Source organism: Nicotiana sylvestris, chromosome 4 (assembly GCF_000393655.2).
Source record: "Nicotiana sylvestris chromosome 4, ASM39365v2, whole genome shotgun sequence".
Classification (NCBI taxonomy): domain Eukaryota; kingdom Viridiplantae; phylum Streptophyta; class Magnoliopsida; order Solanales; family Solanaceae; genus Nicotiana; species Nicotiana sylvestris.
In genome coordinates, this window is record NC_091060.1 from 133,029,176 (window position 1) to 133,042,912 (window position 13,737).

The 13,737-nt window shown below is 35.8% G+C and overlaps 1 pseudogene; it reads right to left on the minus strand.

The window, feature by feature from the left end:
• Positions 1-1,346: 1,346 nt before the first annotated feature.
• LOC104210869 (7-deoxyloganetin glucosyltransferase-like) lies at positions 1,347-3,616 on the minus strand (annotated as a pseudogene).
• Between the last annotated feature and the right edge of the window lie 10,121 nt (positions 3,617-13,737).

Below are 13,737 nucleotides of genomic sequence, written 5' to 3' on the forward strand. Positions count from 1 at the left end.
TCGGTTGAATAGTTATCTATTCGACAGGATTTCTGTTAAACGGAATGGCTGGTCGCAAAATTGACCGTTGGAAGTGCCGCGAATTTAAATAATTTTTCGCGCAAAAATATTAGGAAAGGAAATATTAAATGCCGGAAATGGAAACTAAATTTGGTCCAAAATTTATCAATCAATCAACCAAATCCTAATCTGAATCCGAAACCGATCGTGCTAGCGACCTTCTCAACTCTCTAAGAGCTAGAAGAAGTGCTTCTATATATAAGCACAAGAATTTTCTTTTTCCTATCCAATCAATTGACCGAAATCGAAGCCGAGCGACGACGACGACGACAGCGCAATGCTTGCTCTCTTATCAACTCTCTAAGAGCTAGAAGAAGAGCTTCTATATATAAGCACAAAAAATTTTCTTTTCCTATCCAATGAGGGACAAAGCTCATTTGTAAAAAGGACTTATTCAAAATTTTATTTTCCTCTATTTTTTTCCACCATTTTCCATTCACATCTCTTTTATTTTGATTAACAAAACCCGACAAACAAACCATGTCAAATTATGATTTGAGTTAATTAGATTAGGTGCAAATTATCTTAAACATTCAAACCTTTCAGATAAAAATATTAGATAATCATTAGATATTAATTAAGAAGCAGGACATACAATTATTTCTCAAATTTCATAGTCGATTAACTTATTTTCTTTTTTCTATATCTATAACAATCCAACCATTAGATATTAGTACTTGCATTTACTTTCGTTTTGCGGTCAATATTAAAGAATATTTAACGTGTCAGATCGTAATATTGTTTGAGCATATTATATCATGTTGATTTAAACAAATATTTTACTACCACTTTATTTTTCATCTCAAATTCAAATAAGCTAATTTTATCCTTTTATATTTTTATTGTTTTATTTTCTCTTTTTGTTCTTTCCTTATGGTTATTGCATTACTTGTTATTTAATGAGTATTGTTATAATGTCGGGTGATCTTTTATTCGCTTACAATTGACTAAATATCTTATTTATTGCCCTTCAAATAATTATCGATAAATATAATTTTTTTCCCTCTTGCATATCTCACCGTCAGTGGCAATAACAAATTTAGAGAGGTAATTATGGGACTCTATTTATGTCACGTGGGAAAATTTGGGCGGCATAAAATCTTGTGGGGACCAAGAGAGACCTTGAGGTAGCAAATGATATTTTTATTTAGCATTATTAGATCACAAGTTGCAATACTAGGAAAGATAGGATACGAGGATTAAAAGATGTGACGAGATTTCAACACAGGAATAGATAACTAATAACCTATTGATAATTAAGCCTAATGTTTGAGGAGAATTTTGTTGATAAGTTTATCTATGTTCACAGCAGACGATCCTGTTGGTTTTTGAGCAGCTTCTTCAGCCAATTTCTTCCATTCCAATGACTTTTACTTCATCTCTTTGCCTTTCTCTCCGACCATCAACTCTCTTACAGCGCTTTCAACTTCGTCCCTCTTCACATTATTGTCGATCTCCATTCCTATGCCTAATTTGGTGCAACAAAACCAACAGTTAGTCGGCTGCTCTCCAAAGAACGGCCAACAAATCATTGGCACCCCACAACTAATGCTTTCAAGGGTGGAATTCCATCCACTATGAGTCAAGAAACTTCCAATTGTAGAGTGACTAAGTACTTGTTCTTGTGGACACCAACTTGCTAACATCCCTCTTTTTTTAGTTCCTTCCAAGAATTCGGATGGAAGAATTGCTTGTTCCCCTGATACAATATCAGGCCTTATGATCCATAAAAATTGTATTGGGAAAAATTAAATTTATATAGAGAATTTATTGTAAGATGACACGTCATGACACGTGGACTGGTCAAAGGATGATGCTTGGCCAAGAATAATCAAAGAAGCACGAGAGGCACGAACTTCAACAGGCACGGGCAGATATTCAGGAAAAACAAGGAAGATAGATGCTCGAACCTCTTTATGATTGAAGAGAATGAATCTGATAGTAAATAAGGAATAGATACGTATTACCGGGCATTAAAACGGAAAACGTTAGGGAATCTGTATTGAATCAAATATGATTACCAATTATAATGTTTCATTAAATGTCATTAATTATCAATAATGGCTCTATTATGATAGAAACAAAACGTATTATCTAGAGATGACTATAAAATGAGAAGACTGATCATTTGTAAGGACACGAAATACTACTGGAGTATATTGATTTACTCTGCTTTATATTCAACTATTATTTGTCAATTATTCTTATTTCTATTTGATTATCAGTATCCCGAGTTCTTCTAAAACAAGCTTTGACCGAAATCCCAATTTTTTGTTAAACAAAAACTCCATCTGGCTATTGGCAAGTCCCCAAGCAAATTCGATAAGTTGGTTCTTAGTCATAACAGCAATGCTTCCAAAATTAACATAAACAACAGAATTTGGTTCCTTGGAATCTAGCCATTCTACACACTTTTGATCTTCTTTCTAAAGATTTAATTCTAACTCCTCCAAATTCTTGTCACCGACATGTTTCTCAACCAAATGCAATGGTCCAATGGCATACACCTGAGGAAGAAGCATTTGAAGTGATTCAAGAACTACCTTCTCTAATGGCTCAAATGTATTGACAACTATAGCATAAGCATTTTTGAATCTCTCTGTTTCTTGGAGTAGAAATTTAATCATATAATCATCTGGATTTGCAGTTCTAATAAAACCTGGAAGATCCCTCAGACGTATGTCCTTCATGCCTGGTATCCAATCCAAAGTCTTCTCCAAATACCCATTTGTCAAGTAACTTTCATCTACAAGAAAAAGTATGTAACGAGACAGATACTTAAGAAAAACATATGCAATTGAAACAGACCATTTAAAAACATGTATACCTTTAAGTGGAGTGTATCCTTTTTCAATAAGGTTGCAGTAATGCATGTAACCTAATAAACCACAAGTACTTGGGGTCCAAAAGAAAACTTGAGGGATGCCAAAATCTCGAGCAGCAGATACAGTGAAGCTCATAACACCATCAGAAACGATATACGAAACGGGTGGCATGTTGGATGAAGAAGTATTATTGAGCTTGGCAAGCAACTCTTTGAAAGGAACTAAACAAGTAGCGGTAAGGGATTTACACAGAGAAACAATATCTTGAGTTGAATCAGCATCAGATGGTGGGAGGCTGTCGGGGACGGTTTCGAAACGAAAGGATGGCAACCCTTTGAGGGAATCAGGACCTCGAGACTTAAGGAGACGCCTATGGTTGTATTCAGTGTTGACAAATGTTATATGAAAGCCTCTGTAATGGAGGATTTTTGGCTAACTTTAACATTGGATTGATGTGACCTTGGGCAGGAGCTGGTACGCAAATTGCATGAGGCATGTCAAGTTTAGCATACTTGGAAGCCATTCTTTCGATTCTCTCAAACTGGAAATGGAAGATTTGTATGGTTTTGTCTAGTGGAAGAATATGTGGATGCATACACTTATAGATGAGATAGAGTAATAAATGCGGCATGCAAGAATTCGAAAGCCAATAAACTCAACATAGAAATATGGAACATCGAAAATTACTCAAATTTGAATTGAATTTCAGGGTATTTCATTGGGACACATGTTAGACGTTAAACGAAATCTACTGATAGGAATATGTTGGTGTGAATTTTCAGTGTATTGTAATGATTGTTTGTACAGGTATAAATACAAGAGAATGAAGAAAATAATGAAATCCTATTTGTACACTTGTCTATTTTCTACTAGCTAATGTGTAACTACCATTCCATGCTATACAACAATAAAATACCCTTTACAACTGTGTATTCTCTTATAATATCAATGGCTAGGATTGAATCAATCAATTAATAGATGAACGGTCATGATGTTTGATTATATATCTTGAATATTCTTTCAGACACTTCAAAGTCTGACCAAAGTCGGTCTTCACCTTTGCTCTCTGCTTCATCTTGTCTTCTTTAAATTTTTGAGTCTTATGTAAATCAAAATCACCTGGTGAACCATCTAAAATTCCTATGCCAACAACACAATTGGGATAGCATTGATTCAGCTATATATGTGTAGGAAAATTACCTTTCAGAAGCTTATCTTTGTACATTAACCAAGCCTCAAATATATCTGTGTTAAACCTAATAAATATTGAAGGTAGTTGTAGAAATGGTAGGTTTGTAGGGGGAGGTGTAGTCATTTCTCATTAGTGTTATATCTATCTCCAATACTGACTAGCTAGGGAGGCTATGGTATGTAATACTACCTCAGATCAATGTACGTTTTCGGTTGGAAGACGAATAAAAGGCACAATTAATATTGAAAAAAATAAAGGAATTTTTACATTCATATGCCATATAGGAAACTATATTACCATCAATGTTTAAGGTTTGATATAATTACATTTAGTATACCTAATGTAACGATCCGACCGGTCGTTTTGAGCTTTTGCACTTTGCTCGCCAGTTCTCGGGCATGACTTGCCCCGTGTGATGTATTATGACCTATGTAATTTGTTGGTTTTGGTTTTCAGGGTAATCGGTGTAAGCACGTGATTTTTGCCCTATGAAAGAATTACTCCCAAAAAATTCAAAATAAAACGATTTTTCCTTGGTGTGCAATTTTTGAATTTTTGTGGTATTTTTGTATAATTATTTGTATTTTTGTCTGTGCATGTTTATTTGTTTAAATTAATAAAAATATAAAATATGTCGCATTTTCATTTAGTATTTATTTAAGTTTGTTTTACAAAAATGAGAAAATCATAAAAAAAATAATGTACGTTGTATTTTAGCATGTAACGTCTAAATTGTGTGATTTTATCGTTAATTGCTATTTAAATATGCGTAATAGTTATTTGGAATTAATTAGTATTTTTTGATAAGTTAATTTAGTTTATAACTTAATTTAGAATTTTAGTTTTATTAATTAGAAAGTAGAAGAAAAGAGAGCAAAAAATAGAGAAAATCGGAATTGGGCCTCTTCTTCAAATTTAAACCACAGGCCCAAATATACTCAACCTTCCTCTACGACCCGGTCCATTCCAAACCGGGTCGACCCAGTCCATAACCCAAATACCCAACACCCCATCTCTCTATCTTACATTTCACAAAAACAAAACAAGAAAACCCTAAAAATCCCATCCCCCCTCTCTCTCTTTCCCTCTTCTTCTCCAAAACTCTCCAAGCCCCTCCAATGGCTGCCCTTCCCCCCGTCCTTCACCTTCAACACACAACACACAACACACACCACACATCAACACACACATACTCACGCAACACATAGCACACTCACACACACATACACAACAAAAAAAAAACACACACACACACATGCAGCAGCCCGTCCATGGCTGTTGCTTCTTCTTCTTCATTTGTCCTCAAACTCACTCCAAACAGCCCTCACCACTGTCACTCCGCCATGAACGACCAAACCAGCCCGTTAAACTCCATCCGCAATGCAGCCATACCCAGCCACCATCGCCGCTGCTCCGAGCTCCGCCATTGACGAGCATGTAGCGATGTTGCTCATTGTTTCTTCCAGCTCCTCTGTCGATGTTGTTGTTACTGCTGCTCGTTGCTTTTTCCAGCTCCTTCGTCGCCTGCTACTTCATCTTCTTCAGTCGACCACCAACGTCCATCGACAAACGACCACCCCCGTTGCTGCCTTGGCCCGTCCAGCGGCTGCTTCTGCTGCGTTTGTTGCTGCCACGACGAGCAGCTATTTTAAAACCAAATCGTAGCTGCTTCACTTTTGTTTTCGTCTCCCTCAGTCCAAAACCAAAACGAGACCTCACCATTTCGTTTATTCGAGCTTTGGTCGAGGTCGTCGTTTGTTGTTTTGAGTTCGTCAAGGTTAAAAGGAAGGTGGGTTTGTCGTTGAATACAAGATCCGTTAGGTCGTTGGAAGTCTTGGTGCGACAGTCGTTTCCGGAAAGATTTGTTTTCATCCATGTTCTTCGTCGTTTCGATCCGGTTAGTGGGTTTGAGTTTCATTTTTGTCCGTAATTTGTTTGATATTTTCGGATCTAAAATTAGATATGTTCGATATTAATTTCATGCTTATCGTTTTGTTATTTTCTTCAGTTTGTTTCATTTTTCTTGTTTATTTTTATAGAAATTGTTAGTTTAATTATAATATTTTTAGATTTAAATTGAAGTTCAATTAATTATTTGTTTTCAGTTTGTTTTACTAATTTAAAAGGATTTAGTTTTAATATAGAAAAGTGTTAGTTTAAATCATTTGAATCCGTCATGTTTGTTGTTTAATTTAGATTTAATTCGTGTTCATTTTGTTTGAAGTTCGTTTTTAATTCAGTGATTTAGTGTGAGTTTATGTTTTGGTTTTTAATTCTTTGATTTAGTTTGAATCATGTATCTTTGTTGTATTTTGTTGGATTTAATTTGAAGATCAATTGATTATTTGAGTTTAGTGATTTGAATCCGTTTATTTATTTTGTTTAAGTTTAATTTGAATTTGAGCTCATGCTTTGAATATATTTGTTTGTTATTGTTGGTGAATCTGAAAATAGATTTGTTGTGTAAAAACATTGTTCAGTCAAAATAATTCTAAGTTGTTTCTTTGTTGTTCATCATATAGTTTGAGTTTGTTCATAAAATCTGATTAGGAATTGGTTATAGTTGCTATATTTTGGTTAGAATTGATTAGTTGAACTTGTTATAGCTGACGGGGTAGATTGATAAATTACAGTGTTTTCAGGGTCAAAATGGTAATTTCAATAAGGTCAGAGGGGTATTTTGAAATTAAAATTTTGAACAATTATTTATTTTGAGTGCTCTGTCCATTAAGATTAAGATAATATTAAAATAATCAATAATGGGGGGACAAGATATAATGGTGGGGAATAATGCAATTATTTAATATAAGCATGGGGGACAAGATATAATGGGGTATTTGTTTAATGTAGTGGGGGACAAAACACTAGGTAGTGAGATTAAAAGGGGATGAGTAGGAAGATAGTGGGTTTTATGTTTATAAAATGTTGAAAGATGGTAATAAATAGAAGAGACTTGATCAGATTTTAGGGAGAAGAAAAAGAAGAAGGAGGAGAGAAAAAAGAGGACAGAAAGAAGATAGAGAGAGAAAAAAAAGAAGAGAGCTGGATATTAAAGAGAGAGAAAAATTCCGAAAATATTAAGACTTCAGAAAATAAAAAGAAAAACATTCTGGAAATCAAAAGAGAGAGTAGTATACACCTGATATACAATCTAAATATTCTGATATACGGATTCAGAAATTAAGGGTTGAACATTAATTAGTCTTTCAAATCTGAAAAGATTCCTTTGGCTTTTGTCCGTTGATTGTTGTCGGTGTTTCTGGATTTTTATATCTATTTTAAAATCTGTCACTGGTTTCTCGTTGCTGGTTGTTACTGGTTACTGGGGTTGCTGTTGTTGTATGCTACTGAATTTCTGCTGATCTTCCTTTTCTTTTGCTTCCAATATCAGGTACACAACTGACACGCTAGTTACTGTAAACTGAAACATGAAGCATGAATATGAAATGAAGAGTTGAAGTTCTGAATTTATCTTAGTTATATTCTGAATTTTATTTGTATATATACATTATTTAGCTTCCTCTAATCAGAATCATGTAGTTGTTTAATATATATAATGGAACATCTGACAGTAGCTTAGTGGACGAACTGTCTATGTATTGCCTAATAAATAAATAAATGGTGTAGTAACTCTATCTAGTTAGTTCGTTATTGTTGGATGATTATCATGTCTCAAAAAGCATGTTAGCTGATTTAGACTATTCTTAAACATTCAACAGTTAGCTCATTAAACGAATAGACCGTTTCGGAACTTGTAGGAATATTGTTTAGCTAGATACTATTGGTTAATTTCAGCATGTAAATGGTCTATGATTAAAATCAGATTGCCAAGTTTTTTTTTTAATTTAACAACTCGTAAGCATGTAAATAAATTAGGACTTTTTCTCTTCATTTTTTAGAGACAAATTTAATAGAAAAAATGTAGGCACTGTAGGATTGTCCTGTTAAAATAAATGGGATGAGCCTCACCCAATAAAATGCATAAGTTGCGGGGCCCTCGTTAAATGACTAATAATTGTATAGACTTCGGGATCGGTCGTTTAGCAAATTTCACGGCCTTACCCAAAATAATGGTACGCTAGTCGCTTTAGGCGCGCCTTTAACAATTTATTTTCTTAAACTCGGGTGCACATTTATGTGACCCAAATCCAAATCTCAACAGAGTCGAAATATGTCGATAACCACGGGTACATTGATGTGACGTGGTTCGAGATATATTTTCACGATGTTGCAATTCTCGATAAAAATAATAATAATGATAAAAGCGGTTAAAAGTTAAAATTCGCACATATGTTCAACATGTATTATATCAGATAATCAAGCCGAATATGACAGTTGAGCGACCGTGCTAGAACCACGGAACTCGGGAATGCCTAACACCTTCTCCCGGGTTAACAGAATTCCTTATCCGGATTTCTGGCGCGCAGACTGTAATACAGAGTCATTCTTTTCCTCGATTCGGGATTAAACCGGTGACTTGGGACACCATAAATATCCCAAGTGGCAACTCTGAAATAAATAAATAAATCCCGTTTCGATTGTCCTTTAATTGGAAAAAACTCCCTTCCGCGTCCCCTTTTGGGCGGCGCGGGCGAAAAAGGAGGTGTGACAGCTCTGGCAACTCTGCTGGGGACATCCCAGAACTATTGGTTCAGGGTTAGAAATTCGAGCTTAGATAAATTGTTATATTTGGTTCTATCTGATTTTGTTACATGGTTGGGCTCAGTGCTAAATGATGTTTTTACCGCTTTGATATTATCTGAACTGTATATAAACTGTGCCGAAACCTTTCTCTTCTTACCTCCGGGGATGTGCTTACTGGTTGAGACTCCCTATTCTGTTAGTGTCATACCTTGAAATAAAAGAGGCTCGGAAAGTTTCTAAGCCGGCTGGCTGGTTCCCGGAAAGGAGCTCCTTCCTCAACTCGAGTTGTCCGCTCGGGTACACTGTCTAGAACACCGACCCAGGTTTTGAACATAGAATAACGTGACTTCATGCCGGATCCCTAGTAGGAACGCTTATTTGCATCACGTTGCATTTGACTTAGGGGACTCAACACAGGGGTTGGGTCCGTCTAGGATTAGCAACCTGATATGAAAAGACCATCCTGATACATCATATTTGTTTTCCGTGCATTTATTTGTCTCGCGCCCGCATGCTGACCGGTTTTTGAATATTAGGAATATTGTGAAATTGAGAAAAAATAAAAAATGAAAAGAAATGGCCGTTAGGGAGTTAATTGTTTATTTTTTGAAAAACCCAATGCCCAAATACCGTCGAACTCTGCCGAAATTTTGAGAAAAAAAAATGTTTTATTAATTTGTTTTACTAAAAGCAAAGGAAAAATAGAAAAAAAAGAGTCGTTATTCTGTCTTGTTTTCAAAAAATAGAAAAGGAAAATAGTTTGTCTTGCCATGGAAAATGAAAATGAAAAAAGGGTCTTATTTTTAAAATAGTATTTTTTTTTATGAAAATGCCCAAAATCGAAAAAGAAAAGAGTCGTGCTTTGAAAGTGGTTTTGATATTTGCTGCCAAAAAATGAATGAAAAAAAAAGTTTTAAAATAGTTCAGTTAATTGCTCGAACTATGCGGGTCTGATTCTCACCGGATGTGAGATACGTAGGCAAACCTCTTCGGTTCCGGCCCACCATATTCCAAAAATCAAAAAAAAAAAATTGATTACTCAGTCTTTTAGACCTCAAATAAAAAAAAATAATACAAAAATATTTCTTTTTAATCTCTCTCAAAATTCAAAATATTTGTTTAAAAGTTTAAAAGAAAATTCAAAATTCAAAAATATTTTTTCTTTTCTTTTGTAGTATTTCTTTCAAAAATCCACAGTAATAGTCCAAAAATATTTCCTTTTTTCTTTAGAAGATTTTTTGAACTTTCCAAAAAAAAGGGAAAAGAAGTTAAAATATATATATATATATATATATATATATATATATATATATATATATATATATTTTAGTCGTCGTTTCTTTTCAAAAACAAAATATATATATATATATATATATATATATATATATATATATATATATATAAAACAACAAAAATCAAAATACAGAAATATTTTCTCTTTTCTTTGTAAGTATTTTTTCGAAAAAAAGGAGTTAGCTTATTTGCTTTATTTCTGAGGGGCGAACTACGCCGGTTTGATTCTCACCGGATGTGAGATACGTAGGCAGCCCTAATCAGGTCCAACCTCCCCTTTTGCTAAAATAGGCGGAAAAAAAAAATACGTCAAATCTTAATTTCATCATAAAGAAGTCAGGTGACGCTGTTTTGTCAAAACATAGCCGAATGTTCCCGAAAGGAACGCCGGAAGGCTGACTTTGCATAAACAACCACCTTTGGGTCATTTTTGTTTAGATTTGGTCCAGTTGACCCACACATCCTTAAAAAACTTTGTCCTAGAGGCGCTGAAAGGCCGTGTTTGCAATACCGGGTCTTTTATTCTAATTTGAAAAAAAAAACAAGAAAAGAGTCATAAATAAGTTGGGTCACGCCGTTTTGTCAAAAATAGCCGAATGTTCTCGAAAGAGACGCCGGAAGGCTGATTTTGCGTAAACGACCATCTTTGGTCATTCTTTTGGGTTGCGACCAATTATCCCGCACAACCTTAAAATCTTCGTCTCCAAAGTGCTGAAAGGTCGTGTTTGCAAAACCAGGTCTTTTATTATTTGAAAAAAAAAACAAGAAAATAGTCAGTGGTCAAGTGAATACCGTTTGTTTTTTAGTTAAAATAAGCCGGCCCGGCTTCGGTGATGTCTTAAACCGTTCTTGCCGAGATAGCCTTAGAGTATCTTTCGGTTGTCGAAGGGCTATTTTCGTAAAAGAACGAACAAGTTTGTGAAAGGTTGTAAAATAATCCTTCTCGGCCTCAAAATTCATATGAAATTTGGAAGGGGCCACATTGGCAAAAAATAACCGTTTGGTGTGCATTTGTCAAACGGGGAAAGGAACTGACCGTTTGTTTTTGAGTTTGTAATTCTTTGATTAGAGTATGCGAGTTATTTGATTTTCGAGGCCGTTTGTTGTCTTTTGTCAAAGTCTGTTAGTATGGTCAGTTTTCTAAACTTTTGTAATCAAGTTTGTTTTAATATGAAAATTGAAAATTCCAAAAAAAAAATGTTTTATTACTATTTATCTTTTATTGGTCCGAACTACGCAAGGTCTGATTCATGCGGGGTCATGATACGTAGGCAATCTCCATAAGATTCGACCACCATTGGAAAAAAAAAGGAAAAAAAAAGGAAAGTGTGGGAGATTTTCAAAGGAGCACAATTACAAGAAGCCGGAACGACGCACGTAACTGAAGTAAATGCGTGATAGAGCGGTTTAACTGCTTAGGGGCACTATATCTCTGATATATGATTATCTGTCAAATATCCTAACACTAACGTGATGGTTTCACTTTGCTGTTGTTCATATATAGAAAAGTGGTTGGTTGTGGTAACTCCTCCCTGCAAAGCAAAGTCAAAGGACAATGACTCAAAACCTCAGAACCAAGTGGGTCGGTACTGATGACCGACAACAACTGGTCGAACGGAACAACGGGTTGGTAGAAGAAGTGAAAATGCTGAGACAGCATATGGCAGATATGTATCAGGCATGGATGACTGGGAAAGCACCACCCCTCCACCGCCAAGCTTCTTGAACTCTGTCATTACCCAAGCACCCAACACCATAACGGAAGATCCCCCATACTCTCCATCACAACCCACTTATGCCAGCTTTCCTAGCTACCCGAGTAGCTCCATCACTCGTCAACGCTACTCCCCTCCCCAACACTACTTCTCTCCACGAGACTCCCAAAGACATGCTTCACTTTCCAAATACCCAGCTCCACAAAAGGCCTATCCACCCTCACAAGCCTACCGGAAGCCCCTGGATCAGGTTTCCGGCCCAAACAAGCATTTAGGAACGAGAGGTTGATAAAACGAGAAAAGGCTCTCACCCCTATCGGAGTATCTTATGCAAGTCTGTTTGAAAGGCTAAGGCATGCTGGCCTGATTGAGCCGCTCCCTGCATATACTCCAGATCCACGTGCAAGAAACTTTGATCCGGCAGCACGATGCGCATACCACTCCAATGTCGGAGGGCACAATATTGAGAGCTGTCGTAATCTGAAAAGGGAAGTAGAAAAAATGATCCAAAAAGGGCGGATTGTGATCAATAACAGTGACATGGAGCACTCGAACCCTATCGAGAACTTGTTGACGGAGGTTGATGATGTTGAAGCTGGTAATGGTCTTGGCAGTATTGATGCAAAGCTCAGTGGCTAAGATTCCAGGTTTGATAATTGGGAGGGCGCTTCGTTCCTTGGTTAGCAAGAGAGAAGCTTTTGATGGTTTATTTTGTTGTCATTTCTGTTCTACGGATTATTAGGGTTGTAATTTGGATATTGTCTTGCGTCAAACTTTCTTATCTTTCCATTTTGTCATAGCGGTTTGTTTAAGTTTTGTCCAGGCTGTTTTAGGATTTTATTCTAGTTTGTTTCGTTCGTTTTGTTATTCAAACCATTTCACCGGTAATCTAATGCAAAATCCGGTCTTTTATTATTTCCAGTCATCTTTTTGTTTGGTCATTTTATCATTTTTGTTCAGCGCCGATTCTGGTGACATGACATGCGCACACAGTTTGGGCCTGATCTTAAAAGATAATCATAAAACCATTGGGAGGTGATCAGAACATTTAAAAGGAATAAAGACGGTTTGAGATTATTCGAAGCTCGAGTCATGTGGAACTGGGGCAAATAAAACATAAAGAAAACCATAAAATCAAGTGAGAGTATTGCCCAACGGTGCTTTAAAAATGACAAAAGAAAAAGGCAAATGTATGCATATGGTTATCAAGTCCGGCACAATCAGAAAATGTGGTGAATATTTAATGGTGTTGTTTGTGCTTGACGTGTTTTGAAGATTGGAATGACGAAGGCATTTTATTCTGCTATCTAAACACTTTCTCCTTCGTTAACCCTTTGAGCCTTATTTGTTTTCTTTCATACCCCTCTTTTGAAGTCAGTAGCAAAGAGTAGAAACACAAACACAAAAAGATAAGAAAAGAAAAAGAAAGAAAAAACACAAAAAGAAAAAGAAAAAAAATCAACAAAACGACAAAAGAAAAATGAAAAAAAAAAGAAGAAAAGAAAAATGATAACAAAAAAACAAAAGAAAGTCAGAAGAAAATAGAGGAATTGGGAACTACGTTCGGCCTGATTCCTCAAAGAGGATACGTAGGCGCCTCACGGCTCGGTCATGGTGTAATAAAAATTAAAAATAAAATAAAATAAAAAAATAAATAATCCCCAAGCAAGAAACTGGGGTAAGGGTTGCGCTTGTTGTAAACAAATATGATTTCGAAGGTTGTAATTTTGAACCCCAAATTGATTTGTTTTTGAGCCTTTAATACCCTTTCTTTCTAAGCCTATCCAAAAAACCCACATTACGGTCCAAAGAAAGACCTTCTGATCAGTCTGCAAAAGATGCCAAGTCAGACAAATGAGAGTCTTACCGGCGAACATAACATTCTGTTCCACAGCAGAAAGGACTCTAATCTCCAGCAGAGAGAGTCATACCGGCAACACTCCAAATCCCCAGCTGGAAAGTGATACAAATGAGAGAGTCTTATCGGTGAAAATCTTCACGGACACCA